A 17,718-nucleotide genomic window follows, 5' to 3' on the forward strand; every position below is an offset into this window, starting at 1 on the left:
ACTATTCTGACTGCTGTGAGTGGATTCTTCATTCTAGTATGGTACTGACACAAAACATAGAAATATAGTTCAATGAAACAGAATAGAAAGTCCAAAAATAAACCCACCCACACACCTATGACAAAGGGGACAAGAATATACTGTGGGGAAAAGATTGCCTCTTTGAGAAATCATGCTGGGAAAACTGGAGAGCTACACTTAAAAGAATGAAATTAGAACACTCTTTAACATCATACACAAAAGTAAACTCAAAATGGATTAAATATCTAAACTTTAGACTAGATACTATAAAACTTCTAGGGGAAAACCTAGGCAGAATGCTATCTACATAAATTGTGGCAATATATATATATTTGATCCACCTCCTAGAGTAATGAATATAAAAACAAAATAAACAAATGGGACAAAAACAAATTGAAAAGCTTTTGCACAGCAAAGAAAACCATAAAAATGATGAAAATACAACCCATAGAATAGGAGAAAAATCTTGGCAAATGAAGCAATAAACAAGGGATTAATCTCTAAAATATAAAAAAAATATCTCATGCAGCTTTATATTAAAAAATATAACCAAATCAATAAGTGGGCATGCTGTGTTTTTGTTGGTGATTTATAAATATAGGTATCCCTTGGTATCTGGATACTTGCAAAGGATTGGTTCAAGGACCACCCCAGATACCCAAATCCACAGATGCTAATATCCCATCATCAACCCTGTGTATCTGCAGTTGCACATCTGTGTATACAGAGGGCAGACTATAATCACTCTTGAGGTTGTTCTCATATAATATCAGACTTAGGAAATCTGATTTTGAAAACACTTGTAATTTGGAAATAATTCTTTTATGACCATTCAGTGAAAATCTTTGATCCTAAAGGATTCACCTCATTTTTGAAACCCACATAGAAATCAACAATGTATGAGAATTTAAAAATTTAAGTATTCAGGTCTGTACTCGAGAATTTGTGCTATTTATTCATTTTTAGTACATACTGCCTAACTGTTCAATAAAGGAAAATAATTTTTATTTTTTATTCACTCACTGATTTGGAAAATGTAGACTGATTGGCTTGGAAAATTATTTTAACCATCAAATGATTTACATTTTGTTGGATTTCTTAGTGATTTTCTTGTGTATAAATAAATGATTATATAATTTAAAGTGAAGGGATAACAATAAAATAGATATTTATTTTAAAACAAACTTCAAAATACATTCTGTAATGGTAAAAGTTATTCCAGGAGAATAGTGTTTTCATTCTCATTTCTTAGGAAAGTAAAATTGCATTACAAGTATATATTTTTTCTTTCAGATCACTGTTTCTGCAGAAGTAATTTCATAAAACACTTTCTTAATACAAATTACACCTGTAATTTATTTATTAATTTCTTATTTTATATTTTTTATTTTGTTATTTTTATTTTTTAGCTGTACCTGCAGCATAAGGAAGTTCCCTGGCCAGGGACTGAATCTGAGCCCCAGCTGCAACCTATGCCACTGCTGAATTCTTAACCTACCCCATTGGGCCAGGGATCAAACCCATGCCAATGCAGAGAAAACACAAGATTCTTAACCCACTGTGCACATCAGGAACTCCAACTTGTGCTTTTCTTTTTTAAAAAAAGAAACACTAACTTTTAGTCCTAAATTAATCAAAAATTTAAAAACTTCATGGGAAATTTAAATTACAATAAAAATGTAGACATATCAAACAATCTTACCTTCAGTTTTACAGTAATAAGTCTGGAAAGAGAATATTATTATCAGAAAAGTTTATATTTTTTGTTGTTAGTATTATATTTCACAGCAAATAAAGGGAAATAAAATAAATATTTTATTGATGTATGCTTATATATGGCTATCTTTGATTATACAATGTAGATATGCTCATTAAACACATCAAAAGGTAATGTTTTTTGGAAAATGTACATGCCATCATTAGCTTAAGGCTTTTCTAGTTTCCATGACACATTAAAAATTTCTTTCTTCAAATCTATCCATAATAGAAAAGTCAATTTTTTGTAATTCTGTCATTTCCAGGGTGTGCAGATTTAAATATATGCTAACACTATTACAATAATGTGTCACAGAGAACATAAAATAAATTAACTTTGACACTTTGTAATTGGTAGAACTGAAGCCCTCTTTGCTAACAAGCCTTCTGGCTTCATTCATTTTCAAGGCCCTTTAGCAGATACAAGACTTTTTAGACATACTAAAATTTATAATTGATTTTATTTTAAAATGAAAAGCAGTCATATCAATAGCTATTTTTGACATTTTGATATCTAAATGTATAGACATGATTTTTTACTTTCTATATTCTGATAGACTCACTATAAATAGTTGCAATTACTATATTAATTCAGAAAAGAACAATATTCTTTTCAGAATTTTAAATAGTAGAACTAAAAAAATAATAATTTATAAATGTATATTTATAAACAATTAAAAAGGAAAAGTTCACTCAGTTAATATTTTTAAACTTATTTCTAAATACTCAGATTATATTATACAACATTATCATTATTTCCAAAGCTTGGTCACTATCAGCAAATAAAAAGTTTTAGAAACAAGAAAAAATACAATTTTTCTAAGTGATGCTAACCTTCTATCTGTGATACTAACTCAGAAAGTCTTCTCTAGCCATTTTCAGTTGCTGAGTGTATGTGCCTACCCACTTATAATGCAAATAGTAACACTTCATTTATTAATATTACTTGTTTAGTTACCATCTTCACCATCCCCCCTCTCTCACACACAATGCAAACTGGATGAACAAGCATGTGGTTCTTATCCATTTTTGTATATGAAAATATTAAATTCAATGCTCAGCATACCAAAAATTCTTGCTATACTGATATTTTAAAAAACCACAGCTCAACGGGAAATAGCTTCAAATATATAAAGTGTAAAACCTTAGTGATCAATTTATAAATTTCAAAAATAATTAATGGTAAATAATGCTGGTTTAATGGATATGGTACTTCTTATAATTTCTTTCTTTTCTTTTTTTTTTTTTGGTTTTTTGTTTTTTTGTTTTTTAGGGCCTTGACCATGGCATATGGAGCTTCCGAGGCTAGGGGTCTAGAGAGAGCTACAGCTGCTGGCCTAGACCACAGCCACAGCAGCGCCAGATCCAAGCTGCATGTGCTACCTACACCACAGCTCACAGCAACACCGGATCCTTAACCCACTGAATGAGGTCAGGGACTGAACCAGCAACCTCATGGTTCCTAGTAGGATTGGTTTGTGCTGCACCATGAAGGGAACTCCTCCCTATAATTTCAAAACTGTTACTCTGCAATAGAGACCCCCAACTTTCATAAAAGATACATATCATCATTTTGTATCTCTGAATATATTAAAAAAAATACAATTCTTTTCAGAAATGTTAGGTGAAATTCAACCCTGTATTTCAGGTTTAAATGTGTAAAAAAAAAAAAAGTTACAGTCCTAGATATGATACCTCTTTCTAAGGGAGATTTATGAAATTTATAATGTTTGGTTGAAAGATGTATTAGATATTTAATTTCATAGTATATTTTAACCATTATTGATACAGATTAATCTAGATAAATAAAACAGGTGATGGGTAGTGAAGAGGAGGTATTTGAGGATAGAGAATCAGTCCAGAATAAATATTAGTTTAGTAGAAACAGTACATCTTAAGATGCAAAATAGCTGGTGCTTAATCTCTATTCAAAAACAACTATATATATATGAGTTTAAGAAATTTATTTCAATATTTATGATAATAGCAAAATTTGAATCATATATATATATATTGATTGGTTGGGGATTAGTATAAAAAATTACATATTTATAGCTACTTAATAATTTTAGTTAGAATTAAAACAAATAATAATTACCAGAAAAATGGTACAGTCCTTACTTCCCTAATATGAAGATGCCAAGAAGGGCATTAGCAGCCATTTCTTAAAGATCCCATTTACCAAATACCCTCACAGTTTAAATCATAAGGTGTCCTAGAAAACCATGTATACCCATAATGCAAATTAATGGAAACTCCCCGGCCCACCATCTATATTTTTGTTTTCTTGTATAAACCTTGCATTTATTTTTGCTTCTGTTAGTGACAGTGAAACAAGTTATAAATCTCCTCATTGATATCCAAGTACATCTCAGTTGCATTCTTACCTGCCCTAATATGTGTTTGTTAGTTGTTTCTGTAGGTTTCATGTAGGTTATACTTCATGATTCTCTCAATTTCAGTGGCAGAAATAGGCAGATTAACTGTACACTTCATCCACACCAATGCCACTGGTTGTCTTCCAATGATTGTGCTATTGAGTTTATTTTTAAGGCAATAATGTGTTTGGCTCTCATGTACTAATCTGGTTATATCCATGTCTGCTTTTTATACATCTAACATTTATTACCCTATCAATAGTAGCAAAGATAGTAAGTTACTTTTGCTATTCTGACCATCTGATCTCTGTCAGGTGGAATAGAACAGGGAACAAAAATCTCTGTAACAGGTTAATCAACTCAGTATGTGGTTTTATATTTTTGTCACTTTGTATTTTTGACTTGAGAATTCCTAGGATTTAATTATCCCTTGCTAGGCTATTGGGTCCCTTGTCAATAGTTTACTCGAGCTGTTAGACATTGTCAGCTCTGGAGCTGAGAATTTGTTCACATCAATTTCAGAAAACTAATTTTGACAATTAATATAATCTTTTGTTAAGGAGATTGTCTTTTGATATTTATTTTAAATGATTTTCTCTTTGTTTGCCTATATGTGCGTAAGTGAGGGGAAGATATCTATTGGAGTGAGAATATGTAGGTAGAATATAAAGAATTACTTTTAGCTCAACTCGTATATTTTTAAGCAGCTTTCTTGAGATATAATTAACATATCATAAAATTTATCATATTATAGTATAAAATTCCATAGGTTTTGGTGTATTCTCAGAGTTGTGCATCCATCACCACAATCAATTTTAGAACATTTTAATAATCCCCCCAATATAACCCATATTACATAGCCTTTACCTTAAAATTTCTGTATCTATCTATGTGTCAGTTCTGGACATTTATTTTAAGGGAATTACAAAATATATTGACTTTCAGATTGACTTCTTTCAGTTAGCATGTTTTCAGGGTCATCCATATTTAATTGCCAAGTATTTCATTGTAACAAAATAATATTTTTAAAAAAATTTAAAAAAACACATTTTATTTATCCATCAGTTGATAGACATTTAATTTGTTACATTTGGCTACTTTAAATAAGCTTATTGTAAACATTAATGTACAGGGTTTTTATGAACATATTTTCATTTCTTCTGGAGATATATCAAGGAATGGAGTTGCTGGATCTTATGGCAACTCTGTGTTTAAATATTGAGGAACAACTAGACTGCTTTCCAATGTTTTGGCATTGTTTTACATTTCCGCCAGCAGTATGTGATAATTTCAATTTATTTATATCCTTACCAAACTTTAGTATTACCTGTCCTTTTAATATAGCCATCTTAGGCTGTATGAAGTGGTATATCACTATAGACATATTGCAGAAGGAGGTTCTTGATATTTCAAAAAATCAGAAGAGTTTAAAGTACATGCTTTATTTTCTTTTTTCTTCTTCCCCTTAGGAAAAATAAAATAGGGAAGACTTATAGAAATATATTCAAATTGGCCTCAACAATAAGAGAGAAAAAATTGTGTTTGACAGCAACATGTTTTTACAAATCTTAAACTTCAACAGCTGACTGGAACCTCAATAAGACTAGATGAGTATTATAGTAAACATTATATAGGAGAATTATTAAGATGAGGGAGTAAGATGGCATGGATTCATTTCTGCTGTGCCATGATGGGAACTTCCTCATTGTTTAGATTTGCATTTATCTAATAATTAATGATGTTGAGCATTTTTTTTACATGTGCCTATTAGCCATCTGTATATCTTTTTGGAGAAATAATATTGATATCTTGTCTCATGTTTAAGTCTTTGAGCCATTTTGAGTTTATCTTTGTGCATGGTGTGAGGGTGTGTTCCAGTTTCATTAATTTACATTTAACTGTCCAGTTTTCCTAGCACCATTTGCTGAAGACACTCTCTTTTTCCCATTTTGTATTCTTGCCTCCTTTTGTCAAAGATTAATTGGTCATATGTGTCTGGGTTTATTTCCAGTTTCTGTATTCTGTTCCATTGATCTGTATGTCTGTTTTTGTACCAGTACCACACTGTCTTAATTACTGTATCTTTGTAATATTGTCTGAAGTCTGGGAGAGTTATATCTCCTGATTGGATTTTTTTTCCCCACAGGATTGCATTGGCAATTCTGGATCTTTTATGGTATCTTATATATCTATCTTCCATATACATTTTTGGATTATTTGTTCTCATCTGTAAAAAATATCGTGGGTAATTTGATAGGGATTGCATTGAATCTGTAGATTGCTTTGAGTAGTATGGACATTTTAATAATATTAATTTTTCCAGTCCAGGAGCATGGAATATCTTTACATTTATTTTAATCCTCTTTAATTTACTGGAGTAATATTTTATAGTTCTAAAGATGTATGTCTTTCATCCCCTTGGTCAGGTTTATTCCTAGGTCTTTAATTTTATAATACATAAAATATACTGCATTTTCTTTTATATTCATTTGTCTTTTTAGGGCTGCACCTCTGGCATATGGAGGTTCCCATGCTAGGGAGCTGTAGCTGCTGGCCTAAACCATAGCCATTTCAATGCCAGATCCAAGCCACATCTGCAACCTACACCATGTTTCACTACAACGCCAGATCCTTAACCCACTGAGAAAGGCCAGAGATTGAACCTGTGTCCTCAGGGATATTAGTCATTTTTTTTTCTTCTAATTTTACTGATAGTATTCAGAAATGCAACCAGTTTCTGAATGTTAATCTTGTATCCTACTTCTTTGCTGACTTTATTGATCAGTTGGAGTAGTTTTTGTGTGTAGCCCTTAGGGTTTTCTATATATATTATCATGTCATCTGCATACAGTGACAGTTTTACCTCTTCTCTTCTAATTTGGATACCTTTTATTTCTTTTGTCTGTCTGATTGCTGTGGCTAGGATTTCCAATACTATGTTGAATAAAAGTGGTGAGAGTTGCATGTTAACAAAAGGAAAGTCAAAAACCACATGATCGGAGTTCCCGTAGTGGCGCAGTGGTTAATGAATCCCTAGCCTGGGAATCTCCATATGCTGCGGGAATGGCCCTGGAAGAGACAAAAAAAAAATGATCATCCCAATTGACACAATCCAACAACCATTCATCATAGCAACTCTTACCAAAGTGGGCGTGGAGGGAGCATACCTTAACATAAACAATGCCATTTATGACAAACCCACAACCAATGTAAGACTCAACAACAACAACAAAAAAGCTGAAAGCCTTCCTGTTAAAATCTGGAATAAATTTTCTATTCCATTGAGCTTTTGCTTTGTTTGTTCATTTCAATGTAACTACCTTTAAAATTAGCTCCTTTTTAAATCTATATAAAATTATGTGCTAGTGGGAATATATGTGGTTTATATGTTTTCTTAATTTTGACAATAAATTGGAAAAGTTGTGTTTCTTTTTTGAGGTAAAGGATGATGATTTAAATTTAATTCTTAAAAGCATATTACAGAATTTTGGATACTATTTTAGCTGGTCATTTTTAACAATTATTATTATTTTTTCATTTATTCTTAATCTTAAATGTAAAATGTTTCAAAATATTCTCCCATTATATGTTTTACTTTACTGTATTTCAAATATTAACTTCCTCTTTGTTACTAATACTTTCTTTATTATTTTTCTTAAGTGTTTCTTTTTTAAACAACCCCATTTAATGGAATTTCTTAATGTATTGACCAGTGTATATAAATTTAAATATTTTTTTGCAGGTCTCTAAGTCAGATGATTACAAAAGAAGAATTCTATGAGGCAATATTCTGTATTCTGTTTTCAGTGCATAAGTCACATGATTTAGTTCTTATAAATAATTATTCCAAGATATACTGTTATCATTATTATTATTTTACCTATGCCAGATATGTGCCTGAAAATTTATGCCTGTTTTGGAAAATTTGGAAGGAGTCCTATAACATCCAATTACACAAGACATATAGATCATACAAAGGACACCTACTGTTTTAAAAGAGAATGAAGATTTTATAAATTGCACACAAAGGAAATTCTGTCTGAAAGATTTATTGGACTGGGATTTGAAGAAAGATATTTGTTATCTTTCTTAGCTTCTCTGACACCAATATTGTTAACACCAATTAATTATTAAGTGCCATGGTGTTTTTAATTCCCAGCCTAAACATTTTATTTAAACCTTATGAATCCACCTGATGTGAAGCCTAAGTGGAAATGTATGAAACATTGGGTATCTTGCCAGATGTTAATCTATCTCTGTCAGTTATTTTAATACATAGAGAAGGTGGAAAATTTTAACACAGTTTTTCTCATTTACAAAATCCATTTCCTGTTTTTTAAGAGTAAATTATTTTAGAATTAACTGGCACATTATAGCATGTACTTCTTGGAAATTAGTTTATTTTGCTTTCATTTGAATAAAAGAATTTTAATAAATGCACCAAAGGATGAAATTTGGCTCTGCTAAGTAATATATCTAAGTCCCAAAACTAAACACAATGTAGAATTGAAAAGCCCTTGGCATTATTTATTTATTTTTATAATTTTTTTTATTTTCCCACTGTACAGCAAGGGGGTCAGGTTATCCTTACATGTATACATTACAATTACATTTTTCCCCCACCCTTTGTTCTATTGCAACATGAGTTCTCAATGCTACTCAGCAGGATCTCCTTGTAAATCTATTCTAAGTTGTGTCCCGATCCCTCCCACTCCCTCCCCCTCCCATCAGGCAGCCACAAGTCTCTTCTCCAAGTCCATGATTTTCTTTTCTGAGGAGATGTTCATTTGTGCTGGATATTAGATTCCAGTTGTAAGTGATATCATATGGTATTTGTCTTTGTCTTTCTGGCTCATTTCACTCAGTATGAGATTCTCTAGCGCCATCCATGTTGCTGCAAATGGCATGATGTCATTCTTTTTTATGGCTGAGTAGTATTCCATTGTGGATATATACCACATCTTCCAAATCCAATCCTCTGTCGATGGACATTTGGGTTGTTTCCACATCCTGGCTATTGTGAATAGTGCTGCAATGAACATGTGGATGCATGTGTCTCTTTTAAGTAGAGTTTTGTCTGGATAGATGCCCAAGAGTGGGATTATGGGGTCATATGGAAGTTCTATGTATAGATTTCTAAGGTATCTCCAAACTGTTCTCCATAGTGGCTGTACCAGTTTACATTCCCACCAACAGTGCACGAGGGTTCCCTTTCCTCCACAGATCCTCCACAATTGTTCTTTGTGGACTTATTACTGATGGCCATTCTGACTGGTGTGAGGTGGTATCTCATGGTAGTTTTGATTTGCATTTCTCTTATAATCAGCGATGTTGAGCAATTTTTCATGTGTTTGCTGGCCATCTGTATATCTTCTTTGGAGAAATGTCTATTCATGTCTTTTGCCCATTTTTCCATTGGTTGATTGGCTTTTTTTGCTGTTGGGTTGTATAAGTTGTTTATATAGTCTAGAGATTAAGCCCTTGTCGGTGGCATCATTTGAAACGGTTTTCTCCCATTCTGTAAGTTGTCTTTTTGTTTTCTTTTGGGTTTCCTTTGCTGTGCAAAAGCTTTTCAGTTTGATGAGGTCCCTTGGGTTTATTTTTGCTCTAATTTCTATTGCTTTGGGAGACAGACCTGAGAAAATATTCATGATGTGGATGTCAGAGAGTGTTTTGCCTATGTTTTCTTCTAGGAGTTTGATGGTGTCCTGTCGTATATTGAAGTCTTTCAGCCATTTTGAGTTTATTTTGGTGCATGGTGTGCGGGTGTGTTCTAGTTTCATTGCTTTGCATGCAGCTGTCCAGGTTTCCCAGCAATGCTTGCTGAATAGACTTTCTTTGTCCCATTTGATGTTCTTGCCTCCCTTGTCAAAGATGAATTGACCATAGGTGTCAGGGTTTATTTCCGGATTCTCTATTCTGGTCCATTGGTCTCCTCTGTCTGTTTTGATACCAGTACCACACTGTCTTGATGACTGTGGCTTTGCAGTATTTCTTGAAGTCTGGGAGAGTGATGCCTCCTGCTTGGTTTTTGTTTCTCAGGATTGCTTTGGCGATTCTGGGTCTTTTGTGGTTCCATGTAAATGTTTGGATTGTTTGTTCTAGTTCTGTGAAAAATGTCCTGGGTAATTGGATAGGGATTGCATTGAATCTGTAGATTGCTTTGGGAAGTATGGCCATTTTTACAATATTGATTTTCCCAATCCAGGAACATGGAATGTCTTTTCATTTCTTTACATCTTCTTTGATTTCTTTGATTAAAGTTTTATAGCTCTCAGCATATAGGTCCTTTACGTCCTTGGTCAAGTGTATTCCGAGGTATTTGATTTTGTGAGGTGCAATTTTAAAAGGTATCGCATTTTTGCATTCCTTTTCTCATATTTCATTGCTGGTATACAGAAATGCAACTGACTTCTGAATGTGCATCTTATATCCTGCTACTTTGCTGAATTTATGAATCAGTTCAAGTAGTTTTGGGGTTGAGTCCTTAGGGTTTTCTATGTATAGTATCATGTCATCTGCATCCAGTGATAGTTTGATCTCTTCTCTTCCTGTTTGGATGCCTTTTATTTCTTTTGTTTGTCTAATTGCTATGGCTAGGACTTCCAAAACTATGTTGAAGAGCAGTGGTGAGAGTGGGCATCCCTGTCTTGTTCCAGATTGGAGTGAGAAGGCTTTCAGGTTTTCCCCATTGAGGATTAGATTTGCTGTGGGTTTATCATAAATGGCTTTGATTATGTTCAGGAATGTTCCCTCTATACCCACTTTGGCGTGGGTCTTGATCATGAATGGATGTTGGACTTTGTCAAATGCTTTTTCTGCGTCTATTGAGATGATCATATGATTTTTGACTTTTCTTTTTTTAATGTGCTGTATGATGCTGATCGATTTGCGTATGTTGAACCATCCTTGTGAACCTGGGATGAACCCAACCTGGTCATGGTGTATAATTTTTTTGGTATGTTGTTGGATTCGGTTGGCTAAGATTTTGTTGAGAATTTTTGCATCTATATTCATCAGTGATATTGGGCGATAGTTTTCTTTTTTGGTGGTATCTCTGTCTGGTTTTGGAATGAGGGTGATGGTGGCATCCTAGAATGTCTTTGGGAGTATTCCTTCTTCTTCAACCTTTTGAAAGAGTTTCAGGAGGATGGGCACCAATTCCTCTTTATATGTTTGATACAATTCACCTGGGAAGCCGTCTGGTCCTGGACTTTTATTTGTAGGGAGTGATTTTATGACCTCTTCAATTTCATTTCTAGTGATCGGTCTGTTCCGTTGGTCTGTTTCTACCTGATTCAGTTTTGGCAGGCTGTAAGATTCTAGAAAATTGTCCATTTCTTCCAGATTGTCAAACGTGTTGCCCTATAGTTGTTCATAGTATTCTCTCATGGTTTTTTTGTATTTCTGCAGTATCCGCTGTGGTTTCTCCTTTTTCATTTATAATTTTGGTTATTTGGGTTCTTTCTCTCCTCTTTTTAGTGAGTCTGGCCAGGGGGTTGTCAATTTTGTTGACCTTTTCAAAGAACCAGCTCTTGGTTTTATTAATTTTCCCTATTGTTTTTTGAGTCTCTATTTTGTTGATTTCTTCTTTGATCTTTATCATTTCCTTCCTTCTGCTGACTTTAGGACTTTTTTGTTCTTCTTTTTCTAATTCGTTTAGGTGGAGGGTTAAGTGGTCCATTTGGGGTCTTTCTTCTTTTTTGAGAAAGGCCTGTATTGCTATACATTTCCCTCTGAGCACTGCTTTCGCAGCATCCCATAGATTTTGAGCAGTTGTGTCTTCATTATCATTTGTTTCAAGGTAGTTTTTAATTTCCTTCTTGATTTCCTCATTGACCCATTGGTTTTTTAGTAGCATGTTGTTTCGTCTCCATGCAGTAGGTTTTTTCTCTTTCCTTTTCCCATGGTTGATTTCTAATTTCATGGCATTGTGGTCAGAGAAGATACTTGACATAATTTCTATGCTCCTAAATTTGTTGAGGTTAGCTTTGTGTCCCAAGATGTGGTCGATTCTTGAGAATGTTCCATGAGCATTTGAGAAGAATGTGTATTCTGCTTTTTTTGGATGTAGTGTCCTGAAGAGATCAAGGAAGTCTAACTTTTCTATTCTTTCCTTTAGGATCTCTGTTGCTTTATTGGTTTTCTGTCTAGAGGATCTGTCCATTGATGTGAGGGGGGTATTAAGGTCTCCTACTATGATTGTATTCTCACCAATATCTCCCTTTATGTCTGTTAATATTTGTTGTATGTATCTGGGTGCTCCTGTATTTGGGGCATATATGTTGACGATAGTAACATCCTCTCCTTGGATGGATCCCTGAATCATTAAGTAGTGTCCTTCTTTGTCTTTCTTTATGTCTTTTGTTTTAAAGTCTATTTCGTCTGATATGAGCGTTGCGACTCCTGCTTTTCTGTCATGTCTATTGGCGTGAAATATTTTTCCCCACCCTTTCACTTTCAATCTATATGTATCTTTTGTCCTAAGGTGAGTTTCTTGTAGGCAGCATATTGAAGGTTTTTGCCTTTTTATCCACTCAGCCCCTCTGTGTCTTTTGATTGGGGCGTTCAGTCCATTGTCATTTAAGGTGATAATTGATAGATGATTATTTATTGCCATTTGAACCTCGTGTTCCAGTTGATTCTATGGTTCTTTATTCTTCCTTTCTTTTTTTTTTTTTGGTTGGATGGTCTCCTGTTATTATCTGCTTGAGTGTATTGTTTTTTCATTTTTTGCAAATGCAATATTTGGTTTTGGCTTGTGGTTGCCCTGTTTTTTAAGTATGCTAATCCCTTCCCATAATTGTGTATTTTAGCCTGATGGTGCTGTGAGATCAAACACTTCATTACTATATTAAAATTAAGAAGAGAAACATACAAACAAACAAAAAGGGTCTATTTACTTCCTAACATCCCTTGCCCACATTTTATGGTTTTGATGACTCTTTTTTATTTTTTATTTTTTATAATTTTTTTTTTATTTTCCCACTGTATCTTTTAATTATTTTGTTGAGGCCTGTTCATGATTAAATCTGTATGCTGGCTTATTTGAGTGACTGCTCTCTGATTGTGGTTTCCTCAGTCCTAGTTCTTCCTCTTCTTCTTCTTTTTTTTTTCTTTTCTTTTTTCTTCCCTTTCCTTCCTTTCTTTTTGGTTTAGAGAAGCCCTTTCAATATTTCCTTTAACCTGGGTTTTGTGTTGCTGTATTCTTTAAGTTTTTGTTTGTTGGAAAATTTTTACTTCCCCTTCTATTTTAAATGATATTGTTGCTGGATAGAGTATTCTAGGTTGCATATTTTTTCCTTTTAGCACTTTAAATATCTCTTGCCATTCCCTCCTGGCCTGTAGTGTTTCTGTAGAGAAATCAGCTGATAATCTTATGGGGGTTCCCTTGTAGGTAACATTCTGCTTTTCTCTTGCTGCCTTGGTATTATTTATAGTACAGCATAATTGGCTGTGAATAGATGAAAAGCTGTGAATAGTTTAGAATCAAGTTAACAATTAACCATATTTTTTTTACTTTATTGAGATATTTTGAGTACTTAATAAATATATTAAAAGTCCGAAGTAACTTGTTCAGTTAAAATTTGATTTTTAAGAGAAATTCTCATATTTTTATAAGCATATTTAATTAACTATCTCACTGTTTAAAGTTATTTAAACATCATATTTTGCTTTTGTTGTTTAGTAATATCTTTAAAAAGTGTACACTCTACTAACCTCTTAAAATGTAATATTATAAAGTAGCTAAATTTTAACATAAAATGTGTCTATTAAGCATGGTCATAATGTCATACATGCTTCTATATTTATGATTATCAATTCCTACCAGCATGCAATGCTTCTTCTCTGTACAATGTTTATCTACTGTGGTTTGGAAGATTAGGTAAGCAGGCCAATAATTCTCACTAATAAGTCACTGTCTTGCAATAAATATGACATCAAAGCTATAGTTCACTTTCACTAAAACTAACTGTATCGATTTATTTTCACTATTTATTTATAAATTTAAACTATCCACTTTAGTAAATTAGAATGTTGTTTGTTTGTTTATTAGGGCTGCACCTGTGGCATATGAACGTTTCCAGGTTAGGGGTTAGGGGTTGAATTAGAGCTGCAGCTCCCAGACTAATGCAGAATCTGAGCCATGTCTGTGAGCTACAGCATGGCTGACAGTAATGCTGGATCCTCAACTGACTGAGCAAGGCCAGGGCTGGAACTTGCATCCTCATGGGTACTATATGGGTTTGTAATCCACTGAGCCACAATGAGAACTCCAGTAAATGATTTTTATGTATTATTTTACCACAAGAAAGTTATATGTGCAAATTTAATTACAATTGCATCAATGGAAAATAGTAAATAAGTTATTATTTCAAGTAAAAACAATAACAAAATCAATTCTCAAAGGAGGAGGAGGACCAAGCTGACAACCACAATGAGGAGGATAAAGACAAGGATGAAAAAGAAATGGAAAAATAGCAAAAAGAGAAAAAATATCAACAAGTACAAGGCAGTTAAAATATAAGAAAATCTGATGTCTAGAAACCAGAAATCCATGTTTTTAATGACACTTACTTAGATGAAAATATGATAAATGTTTTTTTTTTAATCTCTATTTAAATTCTGCAATTGCTCTTTCAGTCATTACTTCACATTTCCTGGAGTATAATATTTGCTTCCTTGCCTTTATACATATTGATTATTTTTTCCTGAATTCACTGTATGCCTCTCAAACTCAGAATTCTTGGAATTAATTGTTTCTCTATAACATGACTATATCAGGGTCAATATTTATAATATTGCCTTGTATCTTTTTTGTTATATCCATATAGTTTTCTTAATAAAAATGAAAATAATATCCCTACTTAAAATGCATTCCAGGAGTTCCCATCATGGTTCTGAACAAACAAACACAATTAGTATCCATGAGAATGCAGATTCAATCCTTGGTCTCACTCATTGGGTTAAAGATCCAGCATTACCTTGAGTTATGGTGTAGGTTGCAGATGTGGTTCAAATCCTGCATTGGTGGCATAGGCCAGCAGCTACAGCCCTGATTCAACCCTTAGCCTGGGAATTCCATATGCCATCTGTGCAGCCCTAAAAAGCCAAAAAAAAAAAAAAAAAAAAGCATTCCATTTGATAATTTCACTCTTGGACCTCTAACAAAATTCTTTCCAAACATTCTTGCTTGTTTTTGATAATTTACCTTTGTCTTTTTTTTTTCTCCTTTTTCTTTTCTTTCCTCACCACCATGAATAATGTCTTCAGTGAACATATGTATAGCTCATCTTTTCCTTTTGCCTTCTGTTACAATGACATTTACATTTTCATTTCACTTCTCTATTAGAGTAGTATTTTTCTGAAAATTTCACATTCACTTCCAACCTTAAACTCAAAAAAATTGAACATCACACCAAAAAAGACCTCTTGTCTTAACTCTTATTATATAAACTTTCCAATGTAACTTATCAAGTGACTACTGAAAATTGATAATTAAAATAAATAAAATGTGAATCTAGAGCAGAGTAAGACAATGTAGAGCTCATGTCCCCCACAAACACATCAAAAGTACATGTACAAATACAGTGATTCTCATGAAAAACTAACTGAAACTGGAAGAAGGACTCCTGTATAATTGAGGCTATAAGAAAGACTCTCACATAACCATAGAATAGAAAAGGGGAAGTTTCAGATTAGGATCTGTGCCCCTGGGAAGGGTACAAGGAAAAGGAAGTGTTCATGGACAGACTCTCACCCCAGGGAGTGATCAGATCAAGCTACAGACTGGGAATCTCATTCCCAGGGTCTTATGTGGAAGAGATAACCCCCCTTGGACCCCCCCCCACCAACTACTGGGAAAACTGCTGGAACAGGCAGAAAGACTGGAGGGGCCTAAACACCACTGAAAAGGAGTGAGTAGATACTGGCTTGCCAACAAACAGGGCAGAAAGTATTCTGCACTAGTGGCTACCACCTCACCAATCTCACTAATCTAATGGGATTTAGGCAAGCTGGGTCCTGTGATAAGACTCTATGTAGAAATGCAGAGAACTTCAGAGGGCCTAGGGTTTGAGCTGGGTAGGGTGGCAATGGCTATTTTTAATGCTTATGCAAATGGTGCCACAGAGGCAACCCAGATTTCTTGCACTAGGTATCTTGCAATAGATATGGGATGAGCACAGTAGGGGGAAAATGTGAACTTGGTGGCCCCTGAGCAGATTCACATATTCACAGTGTATCAGACCTCTGGGAGTGCAGGAGCCTTACTTACTTCATCACTCCCCTCCTTGGCATCAAAAGCCCCAGCATAGGGAGAGGGAAAAACACATTAAAGAGAACAGAGTTTGCTTGAGCCCAACCCTCTAGGCTTCAGATTCTATAAATGGGGAGCAGACCCATCCCTGACAGGGTAGGAAAAGCCACACAGGGAAATTCTCACCCCAAACCCTGTGAAGCCAAAATTTTTTCAACACAAACCACACCCACAATAAAGTTGATAGTGGCTAGCACACCCTGAAGAAAGACATAACTGATCTATCAAATCCAGCTCTTACATCAAAGACATTGAGCACATGCAGTCTATATCAGGATGCTCTCACATAAAACACCTCTTCAAGGCCACAATAGAAAACTTTTCTCCTTAATTCATAGATAAAAAGTTTAAATAAAATGAAAAGGCAAAGGAATTACTCCCAATTGAAAGAGAAAGAGAAAAACCCCTGAAAAAATAAATAATGAAACGTTGATAATTATTCTAGCAGACACTGAGTTCAAACAAGCTGGTAATAAAAATGCTAACTGATATCAAAAACTCTCTATATAATAAATGCTAGAGAGAGTATGGAGAAAAAGGAAACCTCATACACTGTTGGTGAGAATGTACATTGGTGCAACCATTGTGGAGAACAGTATGGTGGGTCCTCAAAAAAATAATAATAAAATTACCATATGATCCATCAACCTCACCCCTGGGCATCTATCCAGAGAAAACCAATGTTCATTGCAACACTATGCACACTGAGGTATATGGAATGATTGGCCAGTGGGGATTTCCTGTGTAGCACAGAGAACTCTACCCAGTATTCTGTGATAATATGTGGGAAAAGAATCTGAGGGAGAAAAGATATGTGTATGTTATGACTGGGTTACTTTGGTTTATAGCAGAAATTATCATAACCTAGTAAATTAACCCTACTTCAATAAAACTTTAAAAAGAAATGCTAACTGAATTAACAAAGAGTAGCTTTCTAAATGCAGATTATTTTAACAAGGAACTAGAAACTATAAAGTGGACCTGATCAAATAGACAATTCCATCTCTAAGAAGAAGAAAAAGTATAGAAGCAAAAAATAGCAGACTAAATGTCACAAAAGACACATAAGTAATGTGGAAGATAGAGCAATGGAAATCACCCAATCAGAATGTAGAAAGAAAGACAAATTCTTAAAAATGAAAGCAACACTTGAGATATATGTGATACATAAAACATGCCAACATACATATAATAAGGGTTCTAGAAGGAGGAGAGAGAAAGAAGGTGACTGAAAATATACTTAAA

Source organism: Phacochoerus africanus, chromosome 13, assembly GCF_016906955.1.
Source record: "Phacochoerus africanus isolate WHEZ1 chromosome 13, ROS_Pafr_v1, whole genome shotgun sequence".
Taxonomy (NCBI): Eukaryota; Metazoa; Chordata; class Mammalia; order Artiodactyla; family Suidae; genus Phacochoerus; species Phacochoerus africanus.